Below are 17,082 nucleotides of genomic sequence, written 5' to 3'. Positions count from 1 at the left end.
CAGTGAGATATCTACTGGATCGATAGAAGGATCCCACCATTTTTCCAACGGCCTTGGCAACCGATTTGATGTGCGTGTTCCATTTAAGATCAGGAGTAAAGGTGAAGCCCAAAAGCTTGTCAAAACTTGAGGCCACCCCAATATGAGAGCCATTCATTTCAATTGATGACAGATGGGACTCAGAATGTTGATGATGTAAAGATAGAAGTTGGTTTTAGATGCATTAAAAGTAACCAGCCACTCCTTTCCCCATTGTACCACGTGCTCAAAATCAGAGGAGAGAGAATCGGAGAGAACTTAGTCGTTTATGGGCTTAGATGTGCTACCATAGATGTTAGTGTCATCAGCATAAATGTCTACGAATGATGTAAGAATGTGATTTTGAAGATCATTAATGTAGATCAGGAAAAGAGTTGGGCCCAGAATTGACCCCTGAGGGACTCCAGCATTAATACTGTGAGTTTCTGATTTTTGCCCATCAACTACTACTCTTATGAACATATCCGAGAGAAATGATTTAATAATAATTGAGAAGACCTTTCCAGCTATACCAAAGCTGGAGACCTTGTGAACTAAATCTTTATGCCATACCCTATCAAAGGACTTTTATATGTCAAGAGCAATTTCCCTAGAAAGGTTGCCTCCATCGAGATATTCGCTAATCCTATGAGATATAACTGTAAGCACATCTGCTGTAGATCTAGCAGAACGGAAACCATATTGTGTGTCACTAAGAAATTTATTTTTACAGAGATGGTTGATTACTTCTGTATTTAACACAGATTCCAGCAATTTTCTCATGACGCACAGGAGACTTATTGGCCTGTACTGAGATGGAGATGAGCGATCACCTGAATTCTTTAATACAGGCCATATTTTCCAGGGTGATCGGAAGCAATTCTCCTTAAGACAACGCTTAAGCAGTTTTGTAAGTATGGGCGCTAGTTCCGGTTAAAAGTTTTTAGTACTATAATTGGAATACCGTCAGGGCTTGTTGCTTTACTGGAATCAAGATTTTTGGTTATCTTGGCAACATCACGTACAGATATTTGTATATCACATAGCGTATTTTCTGATACAGGAGGAAATATTTGGGGTTGGCGGCCTTGTTCGCAAAGGGTTGAATTAGCTGCAAAGAGTTTGGCTTTGTCTGATGCTGACGAGATGACCTCAGGTCCATTGATGAGAGTTGGGATAGAGCACACACTTCTGTTCAGGATTCTGTTTGCTATTTGCCAAAACTGGTGGGAACCAAGCCGCTGCTCAGCTACTTTGGACTTGACGGACTGAGCATACAACTCTCTTGCGTTCTTTATTACTTTCTTACAATGGTTGCTGGCAGTACTGAAAGTGGCTTTAGTCTCAGTACATCTGTTACCTTGGAAGTACTGGAAAAAGTGATTTCTGTGCGCAATGGCAGTAGAGAACCATAACTGGCTGTTAGATTTTTGCTGGAACTTTTTCGGGGGTATGAAACGGTCTATACCTACAATTAACCATTCCGTCAGGTCTTACGCTATAGAGGACACATCCTTTTTAAACATAGAACGCAGAGGAAGATCTAATATAAATGTATGAAAGCTATCCCAGTCATGCATAGTGTATCTATATATTGTACGATGGAGAAGTACGTCTGAGGACTTATTACATTTCATTTTTATCTTAATTGATACAACAGACTGATCGGAAGATCCAAGAGGAGACAGAACGGAAACTGAACATAATCCAGGGCAAGTTGTGAGAAAAAGTCTAGGAAACTCGCATACTGGTGGGTTTGTGAACAATCTGAGTGAAGTCATACGCAATGGAGAAATCATGACAGAACCCCCTCTCATCATCAGTCTTGTTTGAGTGAGTCAACCATTCCACATTGTGAACATTGAAGTCTCCGCATACGCGAATGTTAGCTGAAGGATAAGCAGATAGGACGTGGTCAATTTTCTCAGATATGCTTTTAAAGATAGTAACTCCGCTGTTGTGGGGGCGAGAGAGAGTAAATATAAATGCAGTAGTGCGAGCTAATGCAACCCGGAAGCACATATAGGGTAAGTTAGGATCTTCTCTGGAGATGTCTCTACCACATGGAAAGCTATCTTTAATATAGGCACATATTCCATGTCCATGGCGATATTGGGAGTCAGATTTTGAAGTTAAGTTAGAATATCCTTTAATTATGAACTCATCTAGAAAAATATTCTGTCCAAAGCCAGTTTCACTTAAATAAATAAATAAAATAAATAAATAAGTAAAACGGTACAGCTGTTTCGGAATCTGTAGAAAACACACAAACATGCCCAGACAAAGTACCTTTTATATAAAATAGAAATAATTTTCTAATAAGTAAAGATAATTATTACAGAAAAAAATAAAAAATAGATACAAACATTTAACAATAAAAAAGGAACAAAATGATAATGAAAGAAAGAACAAAAGAAAATTTTGTAAAAGAGAAATAAGAGGTGTTAGAACTAATATAAAGACAAGAAAAAAGGTATACATAGAATGAACAACCAATGTATTCTCAACATTTTAACTATAGCAACATCTAAACTTATGTTTTTTGGCACGACACAGTATCTGACGTCACTCGAATATAAAGTCGTAAACAAAATCAGACTTTTTTAAAAATCTTATTCTTAGAAGCGACCGAGTTGAAAATACGTGTTGTTTTCTTTAAGTTCAACAAGGTGCGGCTTTCGTGTGACGTCAGAGACGGTGTAAGGCCAAATGTAGTCCCTTTTTAATGATACTCTAATGTTCAACCGCAGAGGTTCGCATGAAGACAAACGAAAAATATAAAAGAGAAAATGTGTTGGCCAATAAGAGATATAATTTTAATGTATTTATACTTTAAAAGAACAGTGCTCATAGTAATGTAGATATATAATAAACTCAATAGGTATATTTACTCTAGAGCTATATTAATAGTGAGTAAAAAGATTGGTAATTGTAAATTGTGAATCAGTTTCAAAAGGAAAAACAAACTGAATCAAACTGTGTACGATCGTTTCGGAAACTGTGTACGATCGTTTCGGAAACTGTGTACGATCGTTTCGGAAACGATATTAATTTTATTAAAATTGAGAATAAGCATTGACAATAATTAATAAATACTTTTAATTTCGAAAATGATCTCCTCATCATCGCAACTATTTCAACTCTATTAAACAAAATGCGATAAACATTGGATCTACTTCTGGACCTATAAAACACAGAATCTCCACACATAAACACGCTTTCCAAAAAGATCTTTAAGAAACCAAACAACATCAACAAAATATATTTGGCATTTCAAAGATATGAATATCCCTTTTAACATAAAATGGAAAATACTAAGTTCTTTTAAAACATATAAACTCAGTGACAAATTCTGCACTCTTTTAGATTTGAATCCCTGGCAATATAAAAATTCAATGACAATAAGTCAACATGTTTAAACCGAAAAGATGAAATATTTTCAGGATGCATACATAGACGATGGATGAAGTTTTACAAATTTAAACTTTCGTAAAGAAATGTTATTAAAGGGATCAGCGTCGTTAATAATATTAATAATTAATAATATTATCATTATAAATATGATTAGTACTATTATTATTTTACTTATTTTGATAGTATTAATACTATTATTATTGTTATTATTATTTTATTATTATTGCCATTATTATTATTAATATCATCATTATTTTCAATATATCATTATTATTATTATTATTATTATTATTATTATTATATTCTTCTTATCATAGCTATTACCATCACAATAAATAAATATCTTATCCCTATAATAATTACGAATATATTAAATACAAATTTAAAGTTATCTCCTTTAAGTCACTGAAACATTTTTTTTAATTGCAGTTATCCCCCTTGGATTTCAAATTAGCGTGCACTAATTGAACAGTTTTACATTTCATTAACCCAGCGTTTTAAATTTAAAATAAACTCTAAATAATTATTTCAACCATTCGTCGCCAAAACACATCATACCCACATATGCACTGACGTACTTTAAAACAAATGTTCTAATGAAAATCAATAAGGTATTTATTTATTGAATTTTCTTTTTTCTATTATTCTTTCTTATGTTTCAAATACTTTCAGTATTATCCGCCTTACTTACTACAAAAATGCGAGTTTATTTTGTTATCTTAAATCCCCCCTTTTTTGTGCTGATGGGGAGATCAAATTCGAAATTAAATGTATTTGTCAATATCGTTTCCGAAACGATCGTACAATCAGTTTGATTTAGTTTATTTTTCTTTTTGAAACTGATTCTATAATTTATAATTATCAATCTTCTTATCTAATATATATATATATATATATATATATATATATATATATATATATATATTTATATGTATAATATTTTTGGAAAAATCAAGACAATATAAAATAAGTACATGGTGTATTTTCCTTATTTGTTACAATTGTTTCATAACCATTGGGCAAATTTAACATTATTATATTTAAAAAATATTCTAAAAATAGCTACTCCTCAGACAATAATAGACACAAAAATAATATACGCAGGCTCGATTATAAAAACCGATAATCATGAAACTTAAATAATTGAGTCAATTTTAATTTTTTTTTTTTTTGATAAAAACATTATATATATATATATATATATATATATATATATATATATATATATAAAGTAACTTGTTTTATTTGTCTATGTTCTCGAACAAAGTACTGTCTCAATTTTTCTTCTACAGACTTAAAATTTTATATTCAGGTAATTCAGTACTGCGGAACAAATTCGATCCGATTTTTAGCCGGTGAAAATGGCTGTTAATGAGTAAAAATTGAAAAAATGGAACTATGCAGGTGTAAGTCGACTAACCCTATTAGTTATACTCATGTGCAAACATACATTTATACCTTTAACAACGATATTTTTTTACTTGTTTTTTTTTTACATTTGTTTTAAAGTTTTCATATGTGCGTGAACTTATCTTAGAAACGAATTACGCTTTATTGATAAATGTTTTGGTTTCGATTCTAGCTGATGGCGCCCAAGTCATGATTTTTTTTAAACTTTTGAAATCATTACTATATATTAGGTGCAATATAATAGTCTACAGAGAACTGGCTTTACAGTAAAAAAAAATTAAAAATTAAATAAACTCTGTTCCGTCTGCCTGCTTCCTACCGGACTACAACTTGGATGTCTTCAAGTCCAACGTTAACAAATTCCTAATGAACCGCCCCCTTAAGTAAACACTTCATCAAATCTCCACACTAACGTAATGTACTTGCAATAACCCTTATCCCTGAGTGGCTTCCGGGCCTTGATAGGTGGTGATCACTGTGCAAAAAAAAAATATCATATTTAAGCGTATTTTATGACCGGACAACGTCGGAGGCCTATTCTAGCCGCACTGACGAGTTGTGAATAAAACAGTACTGAATGTAGATGATATATACATACGATGTATATATATATATATATATATATATATATATATATATATATATATATATATATATATATATATATATATTAAACCCCCTTCTTTGGGTAGAGCACTGTTGTAAATAAATGCCAATTAATTGACTATAAAAAGCGAGGCTCGCTGTTTGTGTTTTGTAAATAAACAAGCAGCTCGTGCACTGTAAAAGGGTGGGCAAGTTTTTATTTAAATAACCACTTGCTGAAGTAATTAACGAGTACCACTCCTATAGCTGGTGAGTAGAATGCGATGATTATAGGTTCAATCCCCGACAAAGAAAGGTGCTAGTTTAACTGCACTCATGTGTTGTGATACAGCGAAACAGTACTGCATGTGGATGGCTATATATATATATATATATATATATATATATATATATATATATATATATATATATATATCCTAGCAGAGAGACCCGACGTTGCCCGGAATTGAATGATGATTAACGAATATAAATCCGTGAAATCGCCCGAGAGGAAGCTTCACATACCTCCATGCAGTAACATAGTCCAAAATATATGTTATTCTACATTGCACTTTGAGAATCTACTGTTTTTTTTATAAAATTATTTTATATAAACTTCTTTCCAGTTTACGAAGAAAAAAAAAATCAAGAAATTTACGTGTGGAGTTGGAATCTACAAAACACGTCATGAAAATAAAAAAAAATGTAAATTTTCAAATCTTTTAAAATTCTAAGCAGTTTACGAAAAAAAAAAAGAGATTAAGGGTTTGAACCTACAGGCCATGTCATGCAAAAAAACACACACAAAAAAAAACACTCTGTCAACTTAATCACAGTAGTATTTTCACGGCCCGTTGTTCTATTATTCTTGCCATGCACCGCAATGGAAAAATGGCTTTACCGATGATAGATAAATTAAAATAACGATTATCGGTAATTAGCGTGGGTATTCTAAAACAAAACTTAACTAATATCACTCCTAGACTTATACACTAAACTTCTGTAAATTTTAAAGAAAATCTTTTCAGCCGTTTTGGAGTCTATATGGAATGAACTCACACACACGCACACACAAAGTTGCATTTATATATATATATATATATATATATGCATATATATATACATATATATATATATATATATATATATATATTGTTACCGTTTCTGCATCATTTTCCTTTTCTTTCGTATTCCAACCTCGTAATGTCTATGATAACACAAATTTTCAATGCATCAAATGATTTATAAAATATGTTCGGTAGGAAGCATGGTGGCAGAATGCATCAGTCGGCAGCCGCCAAGGATGGGATCGACTTGGATCAAAGAGGGTCGTGTCGTGTCAGGTGTGGTCGGGATCGCATTTCACCTCACCTAGCGATACCAGTTACTGATTCTGAAGAAAGGGCTTCAACACGTGCGTCGCTGGAAAACACTCAAATGAGAATATCTTTAGGGGAGTTCGACTGACTCTCCCCACTTTCCGACCTTGTGCCATATTATACCTACATGGGAAGTATGTAAAAACTGATCAAGGTAGAAGAACACTACTTTCAAACACTATGCATACCAGTCAAAAATACGTATTCGATAATCAGTTCCATAGTATATGAACCGCTGTGACCGCGTTAAACTTGTTTCTGGCTGAAATAACTTTCTGTAGGTACATCATGACAATGGCTATTCTTGGTGAAAAATGGAACGAATATTTTTGTTCTTTTTTTTTTCTTGCGAACCATATCAAATCAGTACACATCCGAATCAATAAAAAAGGGTACGTACGCCGAATACGGACCGTGCTGAAATATTAACGTTATTATTTAGACATTCATTCTTAACAGTATTAGGAGAGGGGTTGTGTAACTATTCTCTAGATTCATTTCACAATTATGCAGAGTACGAACTGCAGTATTTTTCGAAAATTTTCAAGTTAGCTTCGATTTTTTGCGGTATCTTTATTTATCAAAAACAAAGTTTCCATAAAAAAATGAAATTAACTTGAAAAGTTTCTCTAAAAACATTACGGTTCGTATTCTGTATAAGTAACTAAAAACAGAAACGAATCGTCGTTCTTGCCGTTCTATTAACACAATGCTCATTTTGGATTCTAAGTACTTGTCTTTGTTGAGAAAAGGACCAAAAACGTTCCACCATTTACCAATAGAAGCCATCGTTAAGATATACCTGAAGATCATCATCATCATCATCATCACCAGCAGCAGCAGCATCGCATGAATTCAAAGATTCAATTGCTGGCATTGGTTTCCACGATAATTGTATAGTCAAGAATTCTTTCTAGATAGACATCATGTATTTACAGGAAAGACCACAAGAAAATTGCCAATATCCTAAGTGAAAGTAATTTCTTTTTTTGTGAAACGAATAGGATGCAGCGTTACACACGTTTATACGTGTAGACCCAACATGTTGTAGACTAAGTCGCAAAAGAACATAAAAAGTAATAACTCGACTTCTTTTGTTATGTAAGAATGACACTTATTTCCTCATTCTCCTACCACGCGTGACTTCTTATAACGGCCGTGATGTCACCTACGCCTTTAATGTGATCGTATTCTCTAACGTGTTCTATTTTCTTTTTACGGTTCTTTGTTTTTTTTTTCTTACTGTGACGTCATTCTATACTCTGTTACATGAATTCGAATTTAGAACATCTAGATTGTAAGTCAGTGTCGTTGACCAGGAGACCACAGATAGGTTCCTAAGAAGACCATTGATACGTTACGAGATGAGAACAATAGTCCAAACAATTCAAAAAATACACGTTCACTACTCTTTGTATTATGATAATCATAATACATGTGAAATTGTACTAGAGATGTCGATCTACGAGTTAAGCATGTATAGCAGAGAGAGAGAGAGAGAGAGAGACAGACAGACAGACAGACAGACCGATTAGATTAGATTTAATATCGAATGACGATATTCACCATAACCGATTAATTGTATATCATTAATCAATAATATCTTCCAAAAAGTGATTAATATGTAATCGAACAAAGCGAATATGATAAGTTTTTAAACTGATATCTATATATTGATAATGTACGTACGTGGATTACGGTTGCCAGATTATAAATTATTCGATCTGGAGATCCTATTTATTAAAACGTAGAATAGAAGGTGATAATATTCTACGAACATTAAATTAATATATAGATACGCTAATTTAATGTTCCTAGTATGTTATCACTTCTATCGCCTTATATACTAAATAGGATATCCCGATCACCGAAGGAGCAAATTAAAAATAAATAAATAAATAAATAAAATAAAAACATGTTGTTTTGGGGCCGTACGTGAAATTAAAATATACCTTCTTGGTCTTCTGGCTAGGGTCCAAGGGTAGTATCTGTTCTGTGTAAAGATTATAGACTGATATCGTATCTGACCAGTTATTATTATTATTAGAAAAATATAACTTTAGATTTTGGAAGATGTTATATTTTGGAATTAGATTTTGGAAGATGTTATATTTTGGAATTAGATTTTGGAAGATGTTATATTTTGGAATTAGATTTTGGAAGATGTTATATTTTGGAATTAAATTTTGGAAGATGTTATATTTTGGAATTAGATTTTGGAAGATGTTATATTTTGGAATTAGATTTTGGAAGATGTTATATTTTGGAATTAGATTTTGGAAGATGTTATATTTTGGAATTAGATTTTGGAAGATGTTATATTTTGGAATTAGATTTTGGAAGATGTTATATTTTGGAATTAGATTTTGGAAGATGTTATATTTTGGAATTAAATTTTGGAAGATGTTATATTTTGGAATTAGATTTTGGAAGATGTTATATTTTGGAATTAGATTTTGGAAGATGTTATATTTTGGAATTAGATTTTGGAAGATGTTATATTTTGGAATTAGATTTTGGAAGATGTTATATTTTGGAATTAGATTTTGGAAGATGTTATATTTTGGAATTAGATTTTGGAAGATGTTATATTTTGGAATTAAATTTTGGAAGATGTTATATTTTGGAATTAGATTTTGGAAGATGTTATATTTTGGAATTAGATTTTGGAAGATGTTGTATTTTGGAATTAGATTTTGGAAGATGTTATATTTTGGAATTAGATTTTGGAAAATGTGTATTTACAACTTGGCTGCTTAGCCAAGAATGTAAGCAGAATTTTTTTTTTTTACGTGGGAATAAGTGTTATTGCGTGTACAGTAATCAATGGAAGGGTATCGTAGTAATCGTTGGTATTTGAGATTTGATCGAGTGTCTTACTAAAGGGGGCGGTTCATCAGGAATTTGTTTATGACGGACTTGAAGACATTCAAGTTGTAGTCAGGTGGGAAACAGGCAAAAGGAAGAGAGTTCCACAGTCGTGCACTTCTAAGAAGCTTTGCTCATGGAATCTACGGTTTGATTTAGGCACAGATAAAGAGTGGGGAAAATTAATGACAGTGGTTTCAGCTAAACGGGTGCTTATCGTGAACGATTGGTGAGGAGGGATCAGAGATTGGAGCTCAGACAAGCACTTAAACAGAGAAATTAAAAAAAGTCAATTTAATCATTTTTAAGTAGATTTGGAATTTATCAGAAGTAAACAGACTGCGGCTTACTTGTGAGATCATCTGTTTTGTGTCCTTGAATACATGGTCAGGGTTTTGCTGACGTAATAGTTAGCAGAGATAAAACTGAGGAGTTGACGAGAAACGCGTTAGCGAACAGATGTGCAGACGAATCTGTTAGAAGCGGATAGAGAACCAAGAAAACGTGAACGGAGACTCCGCGTGCCAAACTCCGACAAGGGAATATATAAGCTGAATAAAACCTATGTAAAATATAACTAGTTATAGTGCCCTTTTCGGAGTTTGAATCAATAAGAAGGTATGTGATTCTTTTGAGACAACCAAACATATTGCTATCGCTTGATTGCAAAAAAAAAAATCTGTCTATAAAAGTTTAAGGGTTACGTTTGTAACTTGTGTATTTGTGAAGAAGCGTCTACACACAAGAAACATTTTATATACATGTAGGATACAATGACTATTTCTATACACTGTATACACACATTCATTCGTATATATATATATATATATATATATATATATATATATATATATATATATATATATATATAACATAAATAATAAAATTCCATCTCTCGGCGTTAGTAGATTCAAGCAACCCGACTAAAAACACAACCTCAACATACAAAAACCCTACCAACAATAAGGCAATACTCCTAAATTATCAAATGCCCAGAAAAATTTAAAATTGCCCTTATAAAAGATTTGCTTCGCCGCTCATACAATAAAGTAAAAACCCGACAAATATTTTACAAAAAAACTAACAGGCATAAAATAAACCCTTATAAATAATAATTTTCCCAATAAAATCGTTGATAAGCACAAAAAACTCTATTTATACTCCCCCTACAATAAAAATATAAACCCTACCCTTAACAAAAACGACACCATCAAAGTATACTATAAAAAACAACTGCACACTAACTATAAAACAGATGAAAAAATAATAATCAACCTAATTAAAAGATACACTAGACCCACCGGCCAGAACAAAAGGATCAAACTAATAATATATTATACTAAATTCAAAACCTCCAATTTGATAATTAAAACAATAATAATACTAACACCACACTAAACCAAACTAATGTAGTGTATGGATTTGTTTGGCCCCTCGATAACACGTACATAGACCACACCACAACAATACTCTCCCGACGACTAACCTATCATTTAACTGAAAATAGTGCCATCATACAACACATAACATCTCATGATAAAACCTAACAAATTAATTACCTTAACAACTGCACACAACAACTAAAATTACTAGAATCCATCCTTATAAAAAACTACAGCCCCTTTTTAACCGGATCTCATTTAACACTGGGACAAATATATTTACAGTATTTAATAAATAATCAAGAAACTAAATAAATAAACTATAAAATAGGAAAATCGAAATTAAAAATAAAAATAATTTGCCCCTAAGCTTTTGCACCCACCTTTATAATCAAAAAGGAAATATATATAAATACGTCAAGCCTAAAATGGAAAGAAAAAGAAAACAAAAACAACAAAAAACGCGCCTGATGATAATCGGATTTTATACAATATGCCAGCTGAAATGAAAAAGACCGCTTGGCGAATGGAAAAGATATCCAGAATAATCGGAAAAAGAATAAGTTTCTGCCAAAATAAACATATGTATATATATATATATATATATATATATATATATATATATATATATATGTGTGTGTGTGTGTGTGTGTGTGTGTGTGTGTATATATATTTATATACATATATATATATATTTATATATATATATATATATATATATAAACTCTTTAACTCTTTTTCAAAGTGTTTTTTAACATGTTTTATTAAGTGTTTTCTTTTATTATAGGCTCTATCTCCTATTTGGTTTTATCAAGCTTTTACATCCGGTTGAGATTACTACTTAAATATTAATTCTTTAATATTTATAATATACTTTAGTTTTACCATCTTGGATCATTAATTTTACTTTTTATTTTTATTTTATATATATATATATATATATATATATATATATATATATATATATATATATATATATATAGCTAAAAAATAGATGTAGAATAAGCTGGGAAAACGTAAGAGTTCGGTGTATAAAAGGCCTCACTGGCGAGCCCCCCCTCCCCAAATAAGAAATTATTTAAAAATCAGCGCATTTGGTCTCCACTATTAGACTTACACTAAGCCCTCCACGCAGTAGTATTTACATTAAAACTTTTAAATGTACCGAAAATATAACCTAAGAAAAGCTCCCCCAATTCTACCCAACCCACCCCCGTCACCCATACAGACATATCCCCATCCCTATCCTACCCGCTCCGACTACCAAGCAAACGCTTTCCCAACCGCTTACAAGCAAACACGTGTATTTTCCTATTTCCTTCTAGATGCTACTTCCCACTGAAAATATAACTTAGATTTGAACATAGTTGAACCAATCCAGTTACGGGTAATTTCCATCACAAGAGTCTCCATTGAAAAAATACAGTTTTTTGCCATCCAAATTAGGCGGATTAAGAATTCACCAGACCAAAACATCTACGAAAGATCACCTTAACGAAATATTTGGAGAAATATGGAACTTTAAAGAACAGCTATAAATAATGCTTCTTGTACCTCTTGGAGATTAGAACTACTACATTAAGTAGTTACGCCGATTCGATGGATCTATCCCTCGTGTTCATAAACGAGAAAGTGTGTATTCAATTTTCTAGGCCTGGCTTGTTCATATAAACATAAATTTGATGGCCTTTATAATCGAACTTCAAGAAATTTAAAGTTTTATGGTGGACTCTTGAAACTACCGTTCCTAGTGAAGCAATCCTTTAATTTAATTTAAACCAAAAGGCCTTTTATACACCGAACTCTGACGCTTTCCCAGCTTATTTTACATCTATTTTTTTTTTATCTGTGTGTGTTTTTTATCTGTGTTTTTTTTAATCTATGTTTGTGTATATGGATGTATGTATATGTATGCGTATATGTGTGTATATATATGTATATATATATATTCTTTATTTTACTTTTTTTATGGAACCACTTTCCACTCACTCCTCAACCCCATTTCCAGCTACTCTATACCCCCACTTGTCTGTGTCCCTTTCTTTTACGCACCCCTAATAATTAGTATTAACAGTATTTTCATTATTATTCTTGGTAGTAGTGGTGGTGATGATGGAGGTAGTAATAGAAATATTGTTTCTAGTGTCTTTATTATTATCATTATTATTACTTCATTGTTTTTTTTACGCTATTACTATTGTTATTATTATTGTTTTTATCATTATTATTATAATCATCATTATAATTGCTGTTATTATTATCCCCGTTATTATCCCCGTCATTTCTACCATAATCTCTATTTTTCACTGTTATTAACATTAATCTTGAATTTACGTTTATCACAACTATTGGTAATATTATCTTTAATGTTTAATTTTAAGGTTTACCTTTAATTTTGTCTTTATTTTTATCTTTAATTTTACTTCTATTTTATTTTCAGCTTTATTATTACTACTATTATTATAATTTTCATTACTATTATCTCTCCTACTATTATAATTACCCTACTACTATTTAGTATAATTTTCCCACTCTCATAAGTAGTAATGATTTCCTTACTCCTCAACTTCGACATCAATATGTATACTTAACCTTTTACATCACGTTAAACGCACTCATAGTCATTGCCATCCTAATCTCCGATCGCCCCCTTATGATCATACTCCCTATATCATAACAGTAGAAACTTATAAATATATTGCCGAATATTATCTTTCAGTTTTACAACCTTGCATACCCCCCAAATTATAAGCGATTTTATAGCCGCCATTTGCCGTTTAGGTGGCACCAATCAAAATTACCCACTCCATAGAAAATAGACACCCCACAAACTGTTAAAATAAATTACCAAGCAGCAACAATACACCCCTATTTAACCATAATGCATATACCCCTAAATCTCAATACTATGTTAAAGACCATGTATAATCTTATATATCATACTATATATAACAAGCTTCTCCTTATTTATTTAGAACTCAATAAAGCTTCCCCAACATTCTATAATTCCTCTTAATCTTTTTCGTCCCTAATGAACCTTACGCTAGACGCCGCATCTTCCCCATGCTACTTAGCACCTTCTCTACTCTTCTGATGAGAAGCATTAGGCTTCGAAATGCCCTGGCATAAAGAGTCCCTTCTATCCCCCAAGTTTTGCCTGTATTCCATTATTCAATAAATGATCCATTCTATATCTACCAATATATAGTTTTGTGTTCTCATTTCATACTCTTGTTGTCCTATTATATATATATATATATATATATATATATATATATATATATATATGTGTGTGTGTGTGTGTGTGTGTGTGTGTGTATATGTATGTATATATATACATACAAGACACGTATGTATATATATATATATATAAATTAATACACAAGACACACACACACACACACACACACACACACACATATATATATATATATATATATTCACCGCAACGGGATATTAATTTAATTGTAGAGGAAACGATTAATAATTCCAATCACGTGAATTATCGAACAGGGAACGAGTGATTTTCTTAACTACTTCGAATTCGATCATGCAGAGGAGAATCTTGCTTCCGACTCTGCGACAAAAGGACAGAAAAGGAAAGAGAGAAAAAGTTCTGTATTTAAATCGCTCCGTGGAATTCTCACAATAAATTCTGCGTTTCCAGATTTCATGCGCCGCTTATGAGACCGATTCCGCTGAGGGCATTTGTTTCTCTTCTCGGCACAAACTTAAAAACAACCCTCTTAATCTCCAGCTATTCGGTCCAACACTCTTAAGAAGCATATTGATAGAAAATCCACAATATATCCAGGAGGCGTAATTTAGAAGAATTCGCTCAGGCAAAATCAATTAAAACCGCTCAGCACTCGGAGAGAACGTTAGCCCGCTAAAAAAATTGTGAGTAAAATTCGCTTTCGTTTGAATACAAATCGATATTTTGATTATTGATAAAAAATGTAATCACGAATAAGATAACACTTTAATAAACATATATTCAATAATTTTTTTTATTTTTTTAATTTTGAGATAATGATTGATAATTTGCATTATATCTTTGGACTACTGTTTTCATCTTCCCTGTTATTGGTGCCACGTTTTGGCTAATGTAAACGTTGACGTTTTTTAAGTTTCTTGTTGAAATCTAGAACCTTTTTATCTAACTTTGGAATCTTTCGATCCAACTGGGAAATCTGCATGGAATTTCGAACAGAATCCTTTATTTAATAGGCGGGGTTAGCATGTTCTTGTTCCGTCAGCCATGTTCGCGTAGAAGTCTTAAGTAATTCGCAATTTTATTTTGAATATCACCTTCACCGGGGATTGAATTTCCAGCATTCAGAATCGTGAAATTTACAATTTTACTAAGTACTCCATTTTTGCGTGCGGATTCCCGAGTTCAACAGAAAGATTGCCAAATTCGACAAGGCATACTGAGGATTGAACCTTCAACTCCAGAAAATTGAATTTTACTTAGTACTTGACCGTTTTGTCATGTGTCACTGTTTTTCCCTGTATAAAATAAAGGGTTCAGTTCAAAATTCCATGTAGACTCCCGAGTTCTACAGAAAGAATCCCGAGTATGATAAAAAGATCCTAGATTTCGACAAGATATACCTGAAAAAGGTCGATAATTACATCGGCTAAAACACAGTTGAAATAACAGTCACGATCGGAACAGTAATAATCTGAATAATCCATATATTCAATAATATTGGATGACCAATTATCGAGGCCAGAAGCCACTCAGGAATAAGGGTTAATAAGACGACATGATTATCATGAAGAAAATGGTTGAAACTCTGAAAATACTGGCAATGATTACTGGTATAAACTGTTTGATTACTTGCTCATGTGGCATTGAGGACAAAAGCTTGTTGATATTAGATTTGAAAATGACAAGGTTTTGACCTGTACAGAAGCAGTACCGCGGTAATGTGTCCCACAAGCGGGAATTCCTTCCGAAGAAGTTTTGTCCATTTAAATTTTTCCTGGTGCTTGGTAGAAAGTTCTTATTTTCGGTGTGGTAGTAAGACAAGTTCTTACTGTGAATGCCTTACATGAAGACACGAAAGATTGGAGCTCAGTCGGTTGGATTGATATAGTCAGTATTAGATGAAAAATAACATTTTGATGAAACTAATTTCAAATCTCGCTTATGCTGATGCCACACTATCGACCAACCTCTGTCCCATCGCCACGGTGTCGCATATCAGTCACTCTTTGAAATTCCTTCCATGTTGCTTGCTTTCCTGACTGTACTAACCTGCAGAAGTTTAAATGTAATGTGAATAAAAAGCTCGCTACTCAGTTCCCCAGAGTCCTCTATTATACACAATTGCAAATAATAGATCTAAGTTGCAATACGCCGTGTTTGGGGAGAACAAGAAGAAAACAATTATAATAACTAGCAATGGGTGCCCAGCGTTGCCCGGGTGTTTAGAGGTGTATGCTGAGCAAAAATAAAAAAAGGTCAATTTTTTTAACTTTGATCCCTATTATGATCCCTTATAATTTATTGTTTTGGGGGTACACTTAAGTTATTAAGTTAGATCCATGTCCAAGAAACCTATATCTAAAAGTTCAAGTGTTTAGACCTCAAATTGTCGGAGGAGTTTGGTAGAGTTCTCAAAAGTTAAATCGTTGAACTTTGACCTCTTAATCACCAAATTTCTGGCCGAAACCCGATTACATCGATTTTTCCAAATCTCAATACCCTGTGTATCAAATTTCGAGTCTTTAGACATAAAATTGACAGAGTTATTGCGTATGGTAATGTGCACAGACACACACACACCCACACACACACACACACACATAGACACGTTCACTTTTATATATATATGTTGTTGTCGTCTCACCACGTTTTGACCAAGTAAGCCTCTGGGCGGCTCTGAGTAGGATTGAAACCGCTATCTTCAGGCAATGCAGAAACGACGACTACGGATGGCAGTGATTGCTGAGAATGCAGTTAGGAGATTCGAAGTTCCTATCCGTCGCGGTTACCACTTGACGATCGCCACATG

Source organism: Euprymna scolopes, chromosome 2, assembly GCF_053919585.1.
Source record: "Euprymna scolopes isolate OS-2025 chromosome 2, ASM5391958v1, whole genome shotgun sequence".
NCBI classification, from domain to species: Eukaryota; Metazoa; Mollusca; class Cephalopoda; order Sepiida; family Sepiolidae; genus Euprymna; species Euprymna scolopes.
This window is presented reverse-complemented; position numbering follows the sequence as displayed.